The sequence below is a fragment of the Callospermophilus lateralis genome, unplaced genomic scaffold (genome assembly GCF_048772815.1).
Source record: "Callospermophilus lateralis isolate mCalLat2 unplaced genomic scaffold, mCalLat2.hap1 Scaffold_1671, whole genome shotgun sequence".
NCBI classification, from domain to species: Eukaryota; Metazoa; Chordata; class Mammalia; order Rodentia; family Sciuridae; genus Callospermophilus; species Callospermophilus lateralis.
In genome coordinates, this window is record NW_027512753.1 from 27,384 (window position 1) to 46,267 (window position 18,884).

Consider the following 18,884-nt stretch of genomic DNA (forward strand, 5'->3'; position numbering starts at 1 on the left):
GGAGATCCAATTGATCAACAAATTTATGAATAAACGGTCAACATATTTAGCAATTAGAGAAATGCAAATCAAAACTACTCTAAGATTTTATCTCACTCCAGTCAGAATGTCAACTATTAAGAATACAAACAACAATAAGTGTTGACAAGGATGTGGGGAAAAGGCACATTCATACATTGCTGGTGGGAGTGTAAACTAGTGCAGCCAATATGGAAAGCAGTAGGGAGATTACTTGGAAAACTGAGAATGAAACCACCATTGGACCCAGCTATACCACTACTTGATTTATACCCAAAGGACTTATAAACAACATACTACAGGGACACAGCCACATCAATGTGTATAGCACCATAATTCGCAATAGTTAAACTGGAACCAAACTAGATACCCTTCAGTAGATGAATGGATAAAGAATCTGTGATATATATACACAATGAAATATCTACATTAAAAGAAAATTAAACCATGGCATTTGCAGGAAAATGAACAAAGTTGGAGAATATAATGCTAAGTGAAGTAAGCCAATCCCCCAAAACCAAATGCTGAAGGTTTTCTCTGTTATAAGGATGCTGATTCATAATGGGGATGGGGGGAAGCATGGGAGAAATAGACGAGCTTTAGATAGGGCAAAGGAGAGGTGGGGAAGGGAGGAGAAGGAGGATCAGAAAGATGGCAGAATGAGACAGATAGCATTACCCAAAGTACATTAATGAAAACACAAATGGTGTGCCTCTACTTTGTATACAAACAGAGACATGAAAAATTGTGCTCTATTTGTGTAATGTGAATCGAATTGCATTGTGCTGTCCTATATAACAAATTAGAATAAATTATGAAAAGAATTTAGCAGAAATAGCTAATGTAGATATAAATTTGGGTTATTTTAGTTTGTAATTTTAATAGAATACCTGGGAGTAGATGTGATTGTCTTAAGAATATAAGAATAAGAATAAAGAAGGAATTATGAAAAAATCCAACATTTAAAATTTGGGTAGAAATGTGGATCTAGTGTGATGTATAATCTGGAAGCATGCTTACAGAAATGAGAGAACTATTTTGAGAATATAATTCCACTGTTTGTTTGATGCTATGATAACAGCTCCTTGCGAGGATGACCTTATCTCAAAAACACTGACCTCTGTAAAGTGGGGAATCCTGGCTGACTGATGTGGGGATATAAGGCCAAGGCCCTTTGCACCAATTTGGAATGAGCTGTAAAAAAATTCTGAAGTGTCTTCCCATCTCCAGCTACCTCTATATGTTGAAGATTGCCTGTTTTATTGACTTTATTCCATTTCCTTGTTGTGCTCCTTCTCTCCTAGGCATTAATTCCAAGGGGATTTTATAAAACTAATCTTTTTTCTGCTAATCTGCATCTGACATTCTCTTGCCTAGGAAAACCAGACTGTAGCACATGAAAATCAATATATATATATATATATATATATATATATATATATATATATATGTGTGTGTGTGTGTGTGTGTGTGTGTGTGTGTGTGTGTATTAAGAAAAAAAAATGTCTGCCAGATTGTGTTTAGTTTTCTTAGTCAAGAAATGATGTCTAGGATAGAGAAAATAAGGTGACTAGCTTTTTCAGTTTAGTAATGGATGCAGCTGTTTTGGTTGAGTCATGAAAGCAGCAATGCAATTGAACTCTGCAAAGTTATACGAATGGGGATTTAGGATCAGGAATATTGGTAGTCCTCTTGTGAAGTTTAACAGAAATCCAGAATCTGGAGAAGGGTGATATGGGGATAATTTAAGAAGGGAGAAACTAAATTATAGATTACATAATGCTTCTGAATAGATGGCAGAAGTGTTCATAATGCAGTTTGGCTTGAGTTTGAGAGCAGCTGCAACACACTTTTCTGTTTTGTGGCTTCTATCTGACTCAAGGAAGGAAAAAGCAAAGAGTTTGAAAAGTGGATGGGAATTCAGAGCACTGCATATGGGGACAGCTTGAAATAGTCATTTGAAAAGCAATGCATTGAAAAGAAACACAGGAACATTTTCTAGGCACCCCTGGGAGTCCAGGTGAGAGTAATGGTAATGAATTTATACAGCACAAATTTAGGCCATCAAATTTCTTCTACTTGCTTTATTGTTTAATATAAAATGTCATGCATTTTGAGTTGCTTGGTAAATGATGCTTGTGATGAAAACATCTGTTTTTTTTTTCCTACTCCCTTAAAAAAAGGTAATTTAAAGAAACTTTCAATTACCTCTCATTAAAAATGAGCACACGACTAAGATCACATAAACATTTTCTCTGTTGGGGATTATTTCATAATGAGTCTCATCTTTGCTCTGTCTATAGGGCAAAAGGAAAGAATATTATTTTATAAATTAAAAACAATTATTTGAATTTGTTATAGTAAGCATAAACACTTGTCAGTCTAAACTTAGCCTGTTGAGTCTCTGTAGTTAGAATATAACTAATAAAGGACATGGTCATGTGTAATTTGATGGAAAGCTTTGAGAAGTTAATTTCCAAAGAGGATGTAGGTGGATGGATGGTTCAGGTCAATAAGTATCATTGCAGATCAATAAGTATCATTGGAGCTGATCAAACCTGCCTTAGAAAATAAAATACACAGCATCTTGAAGTTCTTTTAAACTTTACAAGTTTTATGAAAGGTGATAAATTATTCCTCTGTTAAATAATATCATTTTAAAGTGAAAAATGCAGGTTTCTTAGCTGGGTGTCGTGGGGCACACCTGTAATCCCAGCAGCTTGGGAGGCTGAGACAGGAGAATTCCAAGTTCAAATCCAGTCTCAGCAACTGCCAGGTGCTAAGCAACTCAGTGAGAGCTGGGATCTAAATGAAATATAAAATAGGGCTGAGATATGAGGGCTCAGTGATGGAGTGCTTCTAAATTCAATCCCTGGTACCTCCTCCGCACAACCACAAAGAGTTTTCTTATAATTTTTTGCCTCTGTTGTACAGAGAAAACTTCTGAAAATTATTTGTAACATTTTCTAGCCAATGTTTTTAAAATGATAGATTCAGAAAACTTTCTTAGGTTTTTCATTAGTAATAGTATTTTATTTTATTTATAAATATTAGAAATCTTTAGCAATTTTAATGGGTAATGAATAGTATATTTGATATTATTTACAAATGTAAAATATGCTCAAATAATTTGAAATTTGTTTTTATAACTTTTTAAAATTGCTTCTATTTTATGAAAATATATTTTTTTCTAATTCATATAATTTTTATACATGGAATTAACAAATACAATAATCCCAAACTATTCTATCTATTTCCAAACAATATACAATAGTAAGATACCAACATAAAATAGGATGCCTGCCTATATCACTTATCTGCATACTTTAAATTTGAAATTATGCTATCCTCTTTATTCACCAGCATTTCTAATAGTTTTATATTGTACAATTAAGTCTGAGTTGTCATCATCAACAAATTTCCATTACAATATTGTTTTGTAAGAATAAAAATAGCCCCAAAATATTACTGAATGTGCCAATAGTATTTATAGTACTAGTAAAAGGTTTAAAATCAAATGCCTATTCAAGTACTCATTAGTGCATTTGATATTTAACCTTTGAAATTATTACTGTCATGGGATATATTTTCTTAAATATTAAAGATTTGTAAGTTTCCAAATACACGTTCATTCATTTTTAGTACCAAACTTTCTCTATCATTTTAAATCTTCTGCATTTAATCACACTTCCTCTAAGCACAGAGACATATACATAATAAGAAAACTATAAATACACTTATAACTGAAAGTACATAGTTGATTTGAAATCTCACTGCTAAGGAAGAAATGTCATTTCATGTGCTTATGGTTTGTAATGACTAGAAACTTGACTATGATAGTGAGTGACTTTTTTTTTTTCTTCTGAGCTACTCCATTGAAAAACCTATTTAGAGTTTTTATTTTAGTGACCTCCAACATCAAAGACAAAGTCACAGCTAAAATTCCCTGGGTTTAATGGAAACAGATTTCCTAATTCTCCTGCATATTCAGAGTTATGGCCCCTCTTCTGTGTAGTCCACTTTTTGTATGTCAGATGTATGTTACTCTGATTGACTCTTTTGAAATGTTTATGTATTTTCCAACTAAATGCAAAAACTTCACTGGATTCCCACTAAATTCTTTTTCCACCTAACAAAATAAATTTGAATTTGATGGAATTTTATTTTTTTTCATGTTTTTAATACCAGAAAACACTTGTAAGTATTGATATCATGTGAATTAAAATTTGTGTACCTCATACCTTTATGACACTTGGGCTTAAAAATTATAAGGGCATTCTATTGACATTTATTTAATTATTGCTCTGACATTTTCAGTGGATCAGTCTCTTCATTATTGGCATTTAAAAATAGAGTGCTCTAATTTTGCTTTAATGAAATATATTGACATTACGTGACACATGAGTACACTTCAAGTTTAAACATGTTTATACGATGTTCAGGTAACATCATTTGAAATCTGTGCTGTCAGTAACAGGGGTACATATGTGCTGGGTCAAAAGATGGTTTCATTCCCAGTTTTCCAAGGAAAACCATAAAAACCCCCGCAAATTATTGCCTTTCTGCTTTAGGGAGTGTGGGTACTGAGTTTTGCCTCCATTTTTCTCTGCATTAAGATAGACCCAAATTGTTTTCCGAGGAGAGTCTTCACTCTGACTGCCAGCCCTGCCTGTACACATTTTTAGCCAGAAATTGAGTCATTTGTTAAGGACCAGCTTTATCTGGTTCCTTCTTTCCATATGAGGATGCTTGTGCTACACACAATTTAGTTGACTTTTAGATTATAAGACTGTCTGTAAATGGAAACACTGAATTGCAGCTTTCTTGGCACTTGTCAGGGACTACAATTTCAAATTCACTACAGGTCGATACCTTTCAGATTCTTTGGCTAAGAGAAATAATATTTATTGAAGAAGGCCTGGAGGAAATGCAGTCATCCATTTTGCCATATAATCTAAAGTCTATTTCAGGATTAAGGGAGGCCATCAGGAACAGACCCTTCACATTGGGTCCAGCAGGATGGTTTCGGACAGAGCTGTGCATTTGCCATCATGGTGAAATACTCTATGAGGGACCAAGGAAATATACAGCACACATGTTTTGTGTTGCTCCTCATATTTGCTAATGATAATTTGCATTCTTCATTATTTTATTCCCTTTAAGTTTCTTACCCAGTCTGTTACACTGGATGATGCTTCACTTTTGAACCCACTATCTTGGATATTTAATTTAGGATTTGAATTGTTAATATGCCTTGATTAATTCAAGCTCTAACTCATTGGATTCCATTTTCTTGGCTAGAAAGAGACAACCCAGTCAATGACAGGAAAATCATGGGTTCATTTGAATGCTAATTACTCCCCAAGTCCTGTATTCTGTATCAAAACTTAGCATAAACATGGTCATCAGGGGAGGCAGAAAAAAACCATTAAAATGCTCCCCAGGAGACTGAGCTCATTAAATCCTACACTGATATCCAACAAAGAAGGAAAAGAGTTGCTTAGCTGGACTGGTTCCTTTTGGGATGTGCAATTCATATACTCTCTGTGAGTCAGTATGTGTTCTCCATCCCAAAAAAGAGGGAGAGGGAGAAAAAAAATTAATTGTAAAGCTTCTCTCTGGAAGTGAATCTAGGACAAAGGGTGCTGGACTGAATGGAGAGAATACTGAGCAGAATTGAACTGCAGTTTGGGTCAATTAAGTTTGTGAGAAATGCCTTTTCTTTCTTAGGGAATATAAACTACTGCTCTAAATTCTACCTCAAAGAAATTTCTAAATAATCAAAGGTGGTGGTTATTAACAAACCACTTCTTTTAACTATCTTGTTTCTATTATGTACCTAAATACAATCAGTTTTATCTCATCTGGATCACATCATGAAGTTTTAACCAAGAGTTGATTTTGACATTTTGACTAGTATTATCTCTAGAAAGTTATTAAAGTCATAATAAGTTTTAGCTGGTATGTAAAATAAAAACTTGATTCAAGGGGAATGGGATATTTGTGACATTGGGCAGAATCAGATAAGAAAGCAAGTATCACTAAAGGAAAATTCTTCAACTCTGACTTATGTTTTGTGTTTTTTCAATGCTAATTTAAATATGATAGTTTTCCAAGAATATATATGAGTTTAGCTGGCATCTAATGTATATCCTTAGTATTCAATCCTTTAAACCTTTTTTTAACTCAGCCTGCATCAGATTATATGTGAGGCTGGTAAAACCCAGAATCCTGTACCCAGTGCCTCTGGGAAGCTGCACATTTAACAAAAACTCCAGGCACTCATCATTTCAAATAAGTAGCATTAATTAAATAATGTTATAGGTATTCATTCTCAGTGAAGTTTCAACATGAATTTTGAGGCATATTCAGACCATGGCACATGGTCTTTTTGTCCAAGTGATTCTAAGCTGTGAGAAACAAACTTTATCAAGATAACTCCTCCCTTCACACATATATATTCAAGATTTAAAATATTTCAGTATTTCAGAAAACATACAAGATATTGGGTATTTAATGGGCCAAGACTAAGGAGAACTGAATATCTTGTGTTTTGTTTTTCTCTTTTAACAATTTGGCTACGACATGATGAACAAAACTATATTTCTAGAAATGAAAAGTATAACAATAATTATATTTTCAATGGTGTGTGATTGAAATAACAATTGCAATTTATATTCTCCTTTCTCTTTAAGGATGATTCTTTAGAAGTCACTAGAAAAGTAAACTTGATTTGTTAGGAACACAATCAATACTTTGGAAAAAGGAAGCCTAGTAGAGAAGAAAGACCATTCATTCATTTATGTTTTATGTTTTCAACAACTATTCATTGACAAACAATATTTGTGTGACAGTGGTCATTACATGAACCTAAGCTGTGTTTGCCATCAGTCACACGTGTTCAGGCATAATTTGGAAGACTGGTGAAGAGTAGCCAGAGGTGTGTTTACATGGAAGATCAAAAAACCTCCTAGAAAAATAAAAATTCATCCTTGGGGAAAAGAAGGTCAAGATGGGTAAGATTCCTTGAAGGATCTTTGGCAAATATTAAACACAGAAGGGAAAGATGACTCTGAACATGATTTGTGACCCTCAGATTGTTACATAGACCAAATCTCATTATCTCACACACAGATCATTGGACAAAGGGGCTGAAACAAACTTAAAAGTGCCAGTTAGAAGAGCTGTTGCTCCGTGACTGCTGTGGGACACTGAATATGATTCATTGGCAGTGTTGGTGCCAATGGTGTTAGCAGCTCTGGCGGGGCATGACATTGGCATAGATCACTATGTAAATGCCAAGAAGGTGTTGGCAGCTGCACTGGTGACTGTGGCAATGGGAAAGATGTAGACCTTGGCAATGTCAAGGTGATGGCTGGGGTCCTTTGAGGGCCCTGCACATTGGAGGATGACACCATAAAAGGGCAAAGGAAAAGTCAAGGATGATTTCTGATTTTTCTTTCTGAAATAGTGGTTGTGCAGTTTTCAAAAGCAGAGACAATCTTGAACAAGAAGGAAATGAAAGGGGAGAGGGATAAAATTTCATTTTTATACACATTGAACCTGAACTGTTTCTTTCATATATGTTATACTTGGATAAATATGTGTAATGTTCAGAAAAAGGGGTCATATACCCACTATGAAAGTCATCAATAATTGAAGCTATAGGAAGTGTTTGAGATGTTTTGAGAGAAAGTACATAATGCCAAACAGATTTAAAACAAGAGATTTAGAGCAATATTTTTAATACCTATCTTCTTGAATTAAATAAACCTGGACTTGGGTGAATGAAAGGTAGATTGGGGTGAGTGGAAGAGAGCAATCCAGAAAAAAGCATAGAAGATTAATTTTAAAAAATCAGAGATGAATCAATGGCATGCACTATGAAAATCCATTATTTAATGGGTGATTTATTTGCATTGTTAATCTGTTTATCGTCACAATACTCTTGTGAGATAAGTTTTATCATTCTCATTTTACTCCTTAAGAATCTGTAGGGGGAGCACCCACCAGTGCTGACGACTGAGGTCTCTTGCACCAGATACGGGGGCGTGGCTACCAGAAGAAAGAAACGCGATCAGTATGAAAAGACAAGGAAAGAAAGGACCACAAGCAATGCAGGTCAACTCAACTTTAGAAGAGGTAATATCTGCAGCAGATGGAATGTCAGATAAAGAATTCAGGATATACATGCTTCAGATGATCTGGAGTCTCAAAGAAGACATTAGACAGCAAAATCAGACAATGAAAGACCACTTCGACCACTTCGACAATAAATTACACAAACAAATCCAAGAAGCAAAAGATCAATTATACAGGGAGATAGAGGTTATAAAAAACAAACAAACAGAAATCCTGGAAATGCAGGAAACAATAAACCAACTTAAAAACTCAATTGAGAATACTACCAGCAGAGTAGAACACTTAGAAGATAGAACATCAGACAATGAAGACAAAGTATTTTAACTGGAGAAGAACATAGACAGCTCAGCAAAGCTGTTAAGAAACCATGAGCAGAACATTCAAGAAATATGGGATAACATAAAGAGACCCAACTTAAGGGTCATGGGGATACAGGAAGGTATTGAGGTCCAAACCAAAGGAATGACCAATCTATTCAACGAAATAATACGAGAAAACTTCCCAGACCTGAAGAATGAGACAGAATCCCAAATCCTAGAAGCCTACAGGACGCCGAATGTGCAAAATCATAAGAGAGCCACACCTAGACACATTATAATGAAGATGCCCAACATACAGAATAAGGAGAGAATTTTAAAAGCTACAAGAGAAAGGAAGCAGATTACATTTAGGGGTAAACCAATCAGGATAACAGCTGATCTTTCAACACAGACTCTGAAAGCTAGAAGATCCTGGAATAACATATTTCAAACGTTGAAAGAAAAGGGGTTCCAACCAAGAATTGTGTATCCCGCGAAATTAAGCTTCAGGATGGAAGATGAAATTAAAACCTTTCATGATAAACAAAAGTTAAAAGAATTTGCAGCTAGAAAACCAGCTCTTCAAAACATCCTCGGCAAAATATTACAGGAAGAGGAAATGGAAAATATCAATGAAAACCAACAGCGGGAGGTAGTACAGTAAAGGTGGGGGGGAATAATCAAAGAGGAAAACAAACCATGTTTAGTAACATAAATAAACAAATATGGCTGGAAGAACAAACCATATCTCAATAATAACTCTAAATGTTAATGGCTTAAACTCACCAATTAAGAGACACAGGCTAGCAGAATGGATCACTAAACAAGACCCAACAATATGCTGCCTTCAGGAGACACATCTGATAGGAAAAGACATACATAGACTGAAGGTGAAAGGTTGGGAAAAATCATATCACTCATATGGACTTCGCAAACAAGCAGGAGTGTCCATACTCATTTCAAATAAAATAGATTTCAAGCCAAAGTTAATCAAAAGGGATGAAGAGGGACACTACATACTTCTCAAGGGAACCATACACCAACAAGACATAACAATCATAAATATATATGCCCCAAACAATGGTGCAGCTATGTTCATCAAACAAACTCTTCTCAAGTTCAAGAGTCTAATAGACCACCATACAATAATCATGGGAGACTTCAACACACCTCTCTCACCACTGGACAGATCTTCCAAACAAAAGTTGAATAAGGAAACTATAGAGCTCAATAACACAATTAATAACCTAGACTTAATTGACATATATAGAATATACCACCCAACATCAAGCAGCTACACTTTTTTCTCAGCAGCACATGGATCCTTCTCAAAAATAGATCATATATTATGTCACAGGGCAACTATTAGACAATATAAAGGAGTAGAGATAATACCATGCATATTATCTGATCATAATGGAATGAAATTGAAAATCAACAATAAAAGAAGTAAGGAAAAATCATGCATCACTTGGAGAATGAACAATAGGTTACTGAATTATCAATGGGTTATAGAAGACATCAAGGAGGAAATTAAAAAATTCTTAGAGATAAATGAAAACACAGACACAACATATCGGAATCTATGGGACACATTGAAAGCAGTTCTAAGAGGAAAATTTATTGCTTGGAGTTCATTCCTTAAAAAAAGAAAAAACCAACAAATAAATGATCTAATACTTCAACTCAAAATCCTAGAAAAAGAAGAGCAAAACAACAGCAAAAGAAGTAGAAGACAAGAAATAATTAAAATCAGAGCTGAAATTAATGAAATCGAAACGAAAGAAACAATTGAAAAAATTGACAAAACTAAAAGTTGGTTCTTTGAAAAAATAAATAAAATCGACAGACCCTTAGCCACGCTAACAAAGAGAAGAAGAGAGAGAACTCAAATTACCAGCATACGGGATGAAAAAGGCAATATCACAACAGACACTTCAGAAATACAGAAGATTATCAGAAATTATTTTGAATCCTTATACTCCAATAAAATAGAAGATAGTGAAGGCATCGATAAATTTCTTAAGTCATATGATTTGCCCAGATTGAGCCAGGAGGATATTGATAACCTAAACAGACCAATATCAATTGAGGAAATAGAAGATACCATCAAAAGACTACCAACTAAGAAAAGCCCAGGACCGGATGGGTATACAGCAGAGTTTTTCAAAACCTTTAAAGAGGAATTAACACCAATACTTTTCAAGCTATTTAAGGAAATAGAAAAAGAGGGAGAACTTCCAAATTCATTCTATGAGGCCAACATCACCCTGATTCCTAAACCAGACAAAGACACTTCAAAGAAAGAAAACTACAGACCAATATCTCTAATGAACCTAGATGCAAAAATCCTCAATAAACTTCTGGCGAACCGGATACAAAAACATATCAAAAAAATTGTGCACCATGATCAGGTAGGATTTATCCCTGGGATGCAAGGTTGGTTCAATATACGGAAATCAATAAATGTTATTCACCACATCAACAGGCTTAAAAATAAGAACCATATGGTCATCTCGATAGATGCGGAAAAAGCATTCGACAAAGTACAGCATCCCTTTATGTTCAAAACTCTAGAAAAACTAGGGATAACAGGAACATACCTCAACATTGTAAAAGCAATCTATGCTAAGCCTCAGGCTAGCATCATTCTGAATGGAGAAAAACTGAAGGCGTTCCCACTAAAATCTGGAACAAGACAGGGATGCCCTCTCTCACCACTTCTGTTCAACATAGTTCTCGAATCACTGGCCAGAGCAATTAGACAGACGAAAGAAATTAAAGGCATAAAAATAGGAAAAGAAGAACTCAAATTATCACTATTTGCAGATGACATGATTCTATACCTAGCAGACCCAAAAGGGTCTACAAAGAAACTATTAGAGCTAATAAATGAATTCAGCAAAGTGGCAGGCTATAAGATCAACACGCATAAATCAAAGGCATTCCTGTATATCAGCAACAAATCCTCTGAAATGGAAATGAGGACAACCACCCCATTCACAATATCCTCAAAGAAAATAAAATACTTGGGAATCAACCTAACAAAAGAGGTGAAAGACTTATACAATGAAAACTACAGAACCCTAAAGAGAGAAATAGAAGAAGATCTTAGAAGATGGAAAAATATACCCTGTTCATGGATAGGTAGAAGTAACATCATCAAAATGGCGATATTACCAAAAGTTCTCTATAGGTTTAATGCAATGCCAATCAAAATCCCAACGGCATTTCTTGTAGAAATAGAGAAAGCAATCATGAAATTCATATGGAAAAATAAAAGACCCAGAATAGCAAAAACAATTCTAAGCAGGAAATGTGAATCAGGCGGTATAGCTATACCAGACTTCAAACTATACTACAGAGCAATAGTAACAAAAACAGCATGGTACTGGTACCAAAACAGGCAGGTGGACCAATGGTACAGAATAGAGGACACAGAAACCAATCCACAAAACTACAACTATCTTATATTTGATAAAGGGGCTAAAAGCATGAAATGGAAGAAGGATAGCATCTTCAACAAATGGTGTTGGGAAAACTGGAAATCCATATGCAACAAAATGAAACTGAATCCCTTTCTCTCGCCATGCACAAAAGTTAACTCAAAGTGGATCAAGGAACTTAATATCAAATCAGAGACATGGCGTCTGATAGAAGAAAAAGTTGGCTATGATCTACATACTGTGGGGTCGGGCTCCAAATTCCTCAATAGGACACCCATAGCACAACAGTTAATAACTAGAATCAACAAATGGGACTTACTAAAACTAAAAAGTTTTTTCTCAGCAAAAGAAACAATAAGAGAGGTGAATAGGGAGCCTACGTCCTGGGAACAAATCTTTACTCCTCACACTTCAGACAGAGCCCTAATATCCAGAATATACAAAGAACTAAAAAAATTAGACAATGAGATAACGAATAACCCAATCAACAAATGGGCCAAGGACCTGAACAGAAATTTCTCAGAGGAGGACATACAATCAATCAACAAGTATATGAAAAAATGCTCACCATCTCTAGCAGTCAGAGAAATGCAAATCAAAACCACCCTAAGATACCATCTCACTCCAGTAAGATTGGCAGCCATTAGGAAGTCAAACAGCAACAAGTGCTGGCGAGGATGTGGAGAAAAGGGTACTCTTGTACATTGCTGGTGGGACTGCAAATTGGTGCGGCCAATTTGGAAAGCAGTATGGAGATTTCTTGGAAAGCTCGGAATGGAACCACCATTTGATCCAGCTATTCCACTACTCGGTCTATTCCCTAAAGACCTAAAAAGAGCACACTATAGGGACACTGCTACATCCATGTTCATAGCAGCACAATTCACAATAGCAAGACTGTGGAACCAACCTAGATGCCCTTCAATAGACGAATGGATAAAAAAAATGTGGCATTTATACACAATGGAGTATTACTCTGCATTAAGAAATGACAAAATCATAGAATTTGGAGGGAAATGGATGGCATTAGAGCAGATTATGCTAAGTGAAGCTAGCCAATCCCTTAAAAACAAATACCAAATGTCTTCTTTGATATAAGGAGAGTTACTAAGAACAGAGTAGGGAAGAAGAGCATGAGAAGAAGATTAACATTAAACAGGGATGAGAGGTGGGAGGGAAAGGGAGAGAGAAGGGAAATTGCATGTAAATGGAAGGAGACCCTCAGGGGTATACAAAATTACATACAAGAGGAAGTGAGGGGAAAGGAGGGAAAATATAAGGGGGAGAAATGAATTACAGTAGAGGGGGTAGAGAAAGAAGAGGGGAGGGGAGGGGGGAGGGGGGATAGCGGAGGATGGGAAAGGCAGCAGAATACAACAGACTCCAGAATGGCAATATGTAAATCAATGTGCAACTGATGTGATTCTGCAATCTGTATATGGGGTAAAAATGGGAGTTCATATCCCACTTGAATCAAAGTGTGAATTATGATATATCAAAAACTATGTAATGTTTTGAACAACCTACAATAAAAATCAATTAAAAAAAAAAAAAAAAAAAAAAAGAATCTGTAGGGGGGCTGGGGATGTGGCTCAAGCAGTAGCGCGCTCGCCTGCCATGCGTGCGGCCCAGGTTCGATCCTCAGCACCACATACAAACAGAGATGTGTGTCCGCCGAGTACTGAAAAATAAATATTAAAAAAAAAATTCTCTCTATCTCTCTCTCTCTCTCCCTCTCTCTCAAAAAAAAAAAAAAAAGAATCTGTAGGCCAGAGCACTTAAGGACTCAACAAAAGATCATGTTGCTTGCAAACACAGGATCTAATTTGGAGTCAAGTTCTATCTGACTCCAGATATATGCTCTTTTTTTTTATTTTTTAGTTATTGGTGGGCACAATATCTTTATTTTACTTTATGTGATGCTGAGGATTGAACCCAGTGCCTCATGCATGCTAGGTGAGAGCTCCACCTCTGAGCCACCACTCCAGCCCAGATATGTGCTCTTTTCGCTGCTGTGCTACCTTCAGTAAACACCAAGAAAAGCACAACAACATATTAACTCAGTAATCAACATATGCTTATGTATAAAATTAACTGTTTTGTATTATGAAATACTGACATCATTTTATTTCAACATTCTCAAGTCTTCAATATGGATTTGAATTACAAGTAGCTTAAAATGCCAGATTGATCATCTTGAAACTGACGCATCATGGTATAGAGACAATTATAGAAGGTTATAGCAAAAACAGCTAAGAGATATATCCACATGCATGTGTGAAATTTGGTTGTCTGAAAACATTAGCCTACATTTCATTTCCACACGAATATCTCAATTCTATATTCTACTGAGATTTCTAAGGCTGTCTTTTATAACTTTCTTTTTCCCTATATAGCAGTTCCCACATTTGAAAATTTCAGACCTTTTACTAAAATTAATAGTAAACAACTTTTTACCCATCCTGCTAAAAATAGCAATTTACCATTAGTAAATGATGTTGATCTGAACTATACCCTTGTTGCTAAGAATATAGCAACTGTTGTAAATATACATATTCTTTTATATCTAGTTGCCTATCTATAGATGTTTTGTGTGATAAAAAACTTATGAGGCTAAAAGCCAATTTACACAGGAGAAAAATCTACCTGATTAGGGGAAAATGTAATAAAGAAAAAGTACCTTCAGGGCGTACTACCAGAGTGTTCATTGATACTCATTTCTTTCCATATAAGCCTCTCCTGAGATGAACAATTTGGGGAGAACTAGAGCTTTGTTACCACTGTATACTGAAATTAATATTGAAATCAGACCACAAGAGAAAATTGTGAACCAGAGAGCTTTAAAAGCAACTCAGATAGTAAATGAGAATGCAGTATGAAACATGGCTAACCACTGTGGAGACCTTTCAGGATGGTATTCCATCTTCGGGTTTTATATTATCAAACAAACCTACACTGTTTTTGACCTTGCAAAATATCTTTGAGCCTCACTGAATTTTAAAACCTTACATCAAGATCCTGCCAGGATGAGATGATTTTTGCAAGAATGATAACCTGCAGATAAGGCAAAATGAAATTTAGTTGGATCTTGAAATGACTGGGACTAATTCTAGCAATGGAAATGTCAATCAAAGGGCCTCAAGTCAAGGCTAAATCTAAACTTGTGTTTGACTGCTAAGACTGGATAGCTTGGTTATTATTGCTTCCATTGTATTTATTCATTCTTTGACTCTAAATGTAAAAAATGAAAAACCACAAGCCTGGAGTGAACAAATATCAGGGACTGAGGTACACTGGTAATTTATTTTGAAGTAAGAAATAGGTTGGTTTAAAATTCAGAGCACCTGTACCTTGTAAATCAAGTTGGGCAGTGTGGATTCTATAGTAACTTCTTTTTGTTTTGCTTTGTTTTCCCATGGAGCTGAAGATGGAGATGAGGAGATTCTAGATGACTTTGTAGACTCACTGAGGGGAAACAAGAAACAAGTTATTTAGGTAGTTATATTTTAACATTCAAACCTTATTTTTTACTATTAAGATTCTGATATATTTTAAGTTGATAAAAATATCAGAAATATACTTCTTATATTCAACTTACAGATGTAACTTAGCTTTTCTTTCTGAGTAAGGAAGAGGGCATTTTCTACCACTATAATAAGATTTATGTGTGTGTGTGTGTGTGTGTGTGTGTGTGTGTGTGTGTGTGTGTGTTGGCCTGGAGAAGAAAACAAGAAACCTTATGATATAAATATGGCTTTCTAAATAAAAGAAAATTTAAGGCCATAGTAATCTTGATTAAGTAATTAATCATTGTTTCCTAAACTGAAAACATCATGTTACATTTTTCCACAAATTATTTACAAATTACCTTCAGTAGAAGAAACTGCTAATTGTTTACCATCATTCATTTTCCTCTTCCTTTTGTAATAGGGAATTTTTAAATGGATGTGTATATTAGTACGCTATAGCATTTTACTCTTAGAAACTTGTAACACAAGAGATTTCTAAATACCTATTATATTTTATTTGCTATTTACCTCAAAGGAGTTGTAACAAATCTATAACAGTTGATTCATATGAAGATGAGGTAATTCACTTCTTTTTGAAGAAATGAGGGGTGGCAGGTTAGGGTAGATTTAATTTTAGATGCTTTTAAGTTAGTGATTTCTATTGTATCTGCAGGTACAGGTATCAATGAATTAGTAGATGGTTCCATTGTGAATCTGGGAGCCCAAGGAGAAGTCTGAACTGCATTCAGAGAGAGAATTAAATTCAGAGTCATAGCATGAAGATACTATTTAAGGCCACAAGGTTGCAAGGGAGAAAGGTTGGGAGTAGGAGAAAGACTGTAGAATGAATTGGACATAACTTTCCTCTGTTCATACAGGAATACATGACCAGTGAAACTCCACATCATGTACAACCACAAGAATGATAAGTTCTACTCCATGTATGAACAATATGTCAAAATATACTATACTGTCATGTGTATCTAAACACAACAAATTTAAAAGAAAGAAACAACCAATGGCTTTGAATTTGGAAACATGACAATGGCTGGCAATTTTTTGTTGTTGAACTAAGGACCTCAAACATGCTAGGCAAGCACTCTACTGCTGAGTTACATCCCCAGACCCATGAATGGTATGGTAATCATTAAAAACAAACTGAACTGGGTTGAGTACAAAAGGAGGGGGCAGGAAAAATAGCTATCACTGCTTACTTTTTCATGGAATTTCTCTGTGAATGTGGACCAAAGATATCAAGTTCTTAAAGGGATTGTGATCAGAGAATGACAATGACACTAATAGGCAGCAGTTAGGTAGCATACCCATTTGTGGGTGCTATCTACCTGCCTTTACATGTTAACTCAGTTCACACTTACTTCAAGCCCCTTAGGTAGGTATGTTTCCATTTTACATACAAGTAAACAGGGGCACTATGCATTCAAGTAATTTGTCCAAGACCATGGTCTATTAAGTGGTAGAGACAAGACACAAACTTAGTATTCTAGAATCACTCTTATCTAATATTCATTTGGGAGGCTTTTATGGTTCTCTGGTACTTATGTCTTTATTCTATTGCTTTGTAGAAGACAAAGGCTCAACTTCTGGAACTATGAATGCAGCCAAGTAGTAGGACATCAAAGCTGATAGTTTCAAAGTAGAGTGGCAATCAGGTCTCTGTTATGTACAATTTTTCATTCCTTGATTTGGTAACTCTGATCATTTCTTATTTAAATGATCAGTTTTGAGGTTCTTATAGAATATTTGTTTAAATCTATTTTATAATTTTACAGAAAAACTAACACTAAAAAAATGCCTCAGCCTCTTATTCATTAGGCAATTTAAGGCTGTGATCAATTTTTCTAATAACCAGCAGAAAGGAAATTGATTGTGAAGTCAACTATTGTAGTGTCTTCAGGCAGCAAGGAGGTCAGGCATTGGCTAATGAAAAAATAATATTTATAGGCCCAGAAGAAAGCCATTGGATAGTGTTGCCCATGCTTAGGAAGGGTCTCCACTTCAGTTGGCTATCCCACATGCCAATCATTCCTAGATAGACCCTCACTGACATATCCAGAAGCTTCTTAACCATTGACATTTCTTTAATCCGATCAAGTTGACAAATCAAGTCGACAATCACAATATATTTTGAGGATCATTCCTGAAAACAGCTAGGATAATTACATTCAATTATATAAGATCAACAGACCCTTAGCCATGCTAACGAAGAGAAGAAGAGAGAGAACTCAAATAACTAACATAAGGAATGAAAAAGGCAATATCACAACAGATGCTACAGAAATACAGAAGACAATTAGAAATTATTTTGAAAACCTATATTCCAATAAAATAGAAGATAGTGAAGACATCGATAAATTTCTTAAGTCATATGATTTGCCCAGACTGAGTCAGGAGGATACACACAATTTGAGCAGATGAATATCAATGGATGAAATAGAAGAAGCAATCAAAAGACTACCAACCAAGAAAAGCCCAGGACTGGATGGGTATACAGCGAAGTTTTACAAAACCTTTACAGAAGAATTAATACCAATACTTTTCAAGTTATTTCAGGAAATAGAAAAAGAGGGAGCTCTTCCAAATTCATTCTATGAGGCCAACATCACCCTGATTTCGAAACCAAAGACACCTCAAAGAAAGAAAACTATAGACCAATAACCCTAATGAACCTAGATGCAAAAATCCTCAATAAAATTTTGGCGAATCGGACACAAAAATACATCAAAAAAATTGTGCACCATGATCAAGTAGGATTCATCCCTGGGATGCAAGGCTGGTTCAATATATGGAAATCAATAAATGTTATTCACCACATCAATGGACTCAAAGATAAGAACCATATGATCATCTCAATAGATGCAGAAAAAGCATTCAACAAAGTACAGCATACCTTTATGTTCAAAACATTAGAAAAACTAGGGATAACAGGAACTTACCTCAAGGTAGAGAGAGAAGATGGGAGGGGAGGGGAGGGGGGATTGTAGAGGATAGGAAAGGTAGCAGAATACAACAGTTACTAATATGGCATTATGTAAAAATGTGCATGTGTAACCGATGTGATTCTGCAATCTGTATTTGGGTTAAAAATGGGAGTTCATAGCCCACTTGAATCTAATGTATGAAATATGATATGTCAAGAGCTTTGTAATGTTTTGAAAAACCAATAATAAAAAAAGGAACTTGTTGGGATGAGAAGGCTATTTTTGTTACTTGGCAAAATATTTGTATTTCTCCCTTGTTTGTAGCTTGAATGTAGTTGTAGCGTTACTGGTAAGTGTAGTAAAAATTGAGTCCATATGATTTACTTATATGGAAAATAAATATGTCACTTTCCCTTTATTCAGAGACGGGTAGTGAGCACATTGTTATAAAATGAATAAATGATCCTATATTAAATATTAAACTGTCAATTATACTTTTCTAATGTATTAAAGTTTCTACAGATTATACAT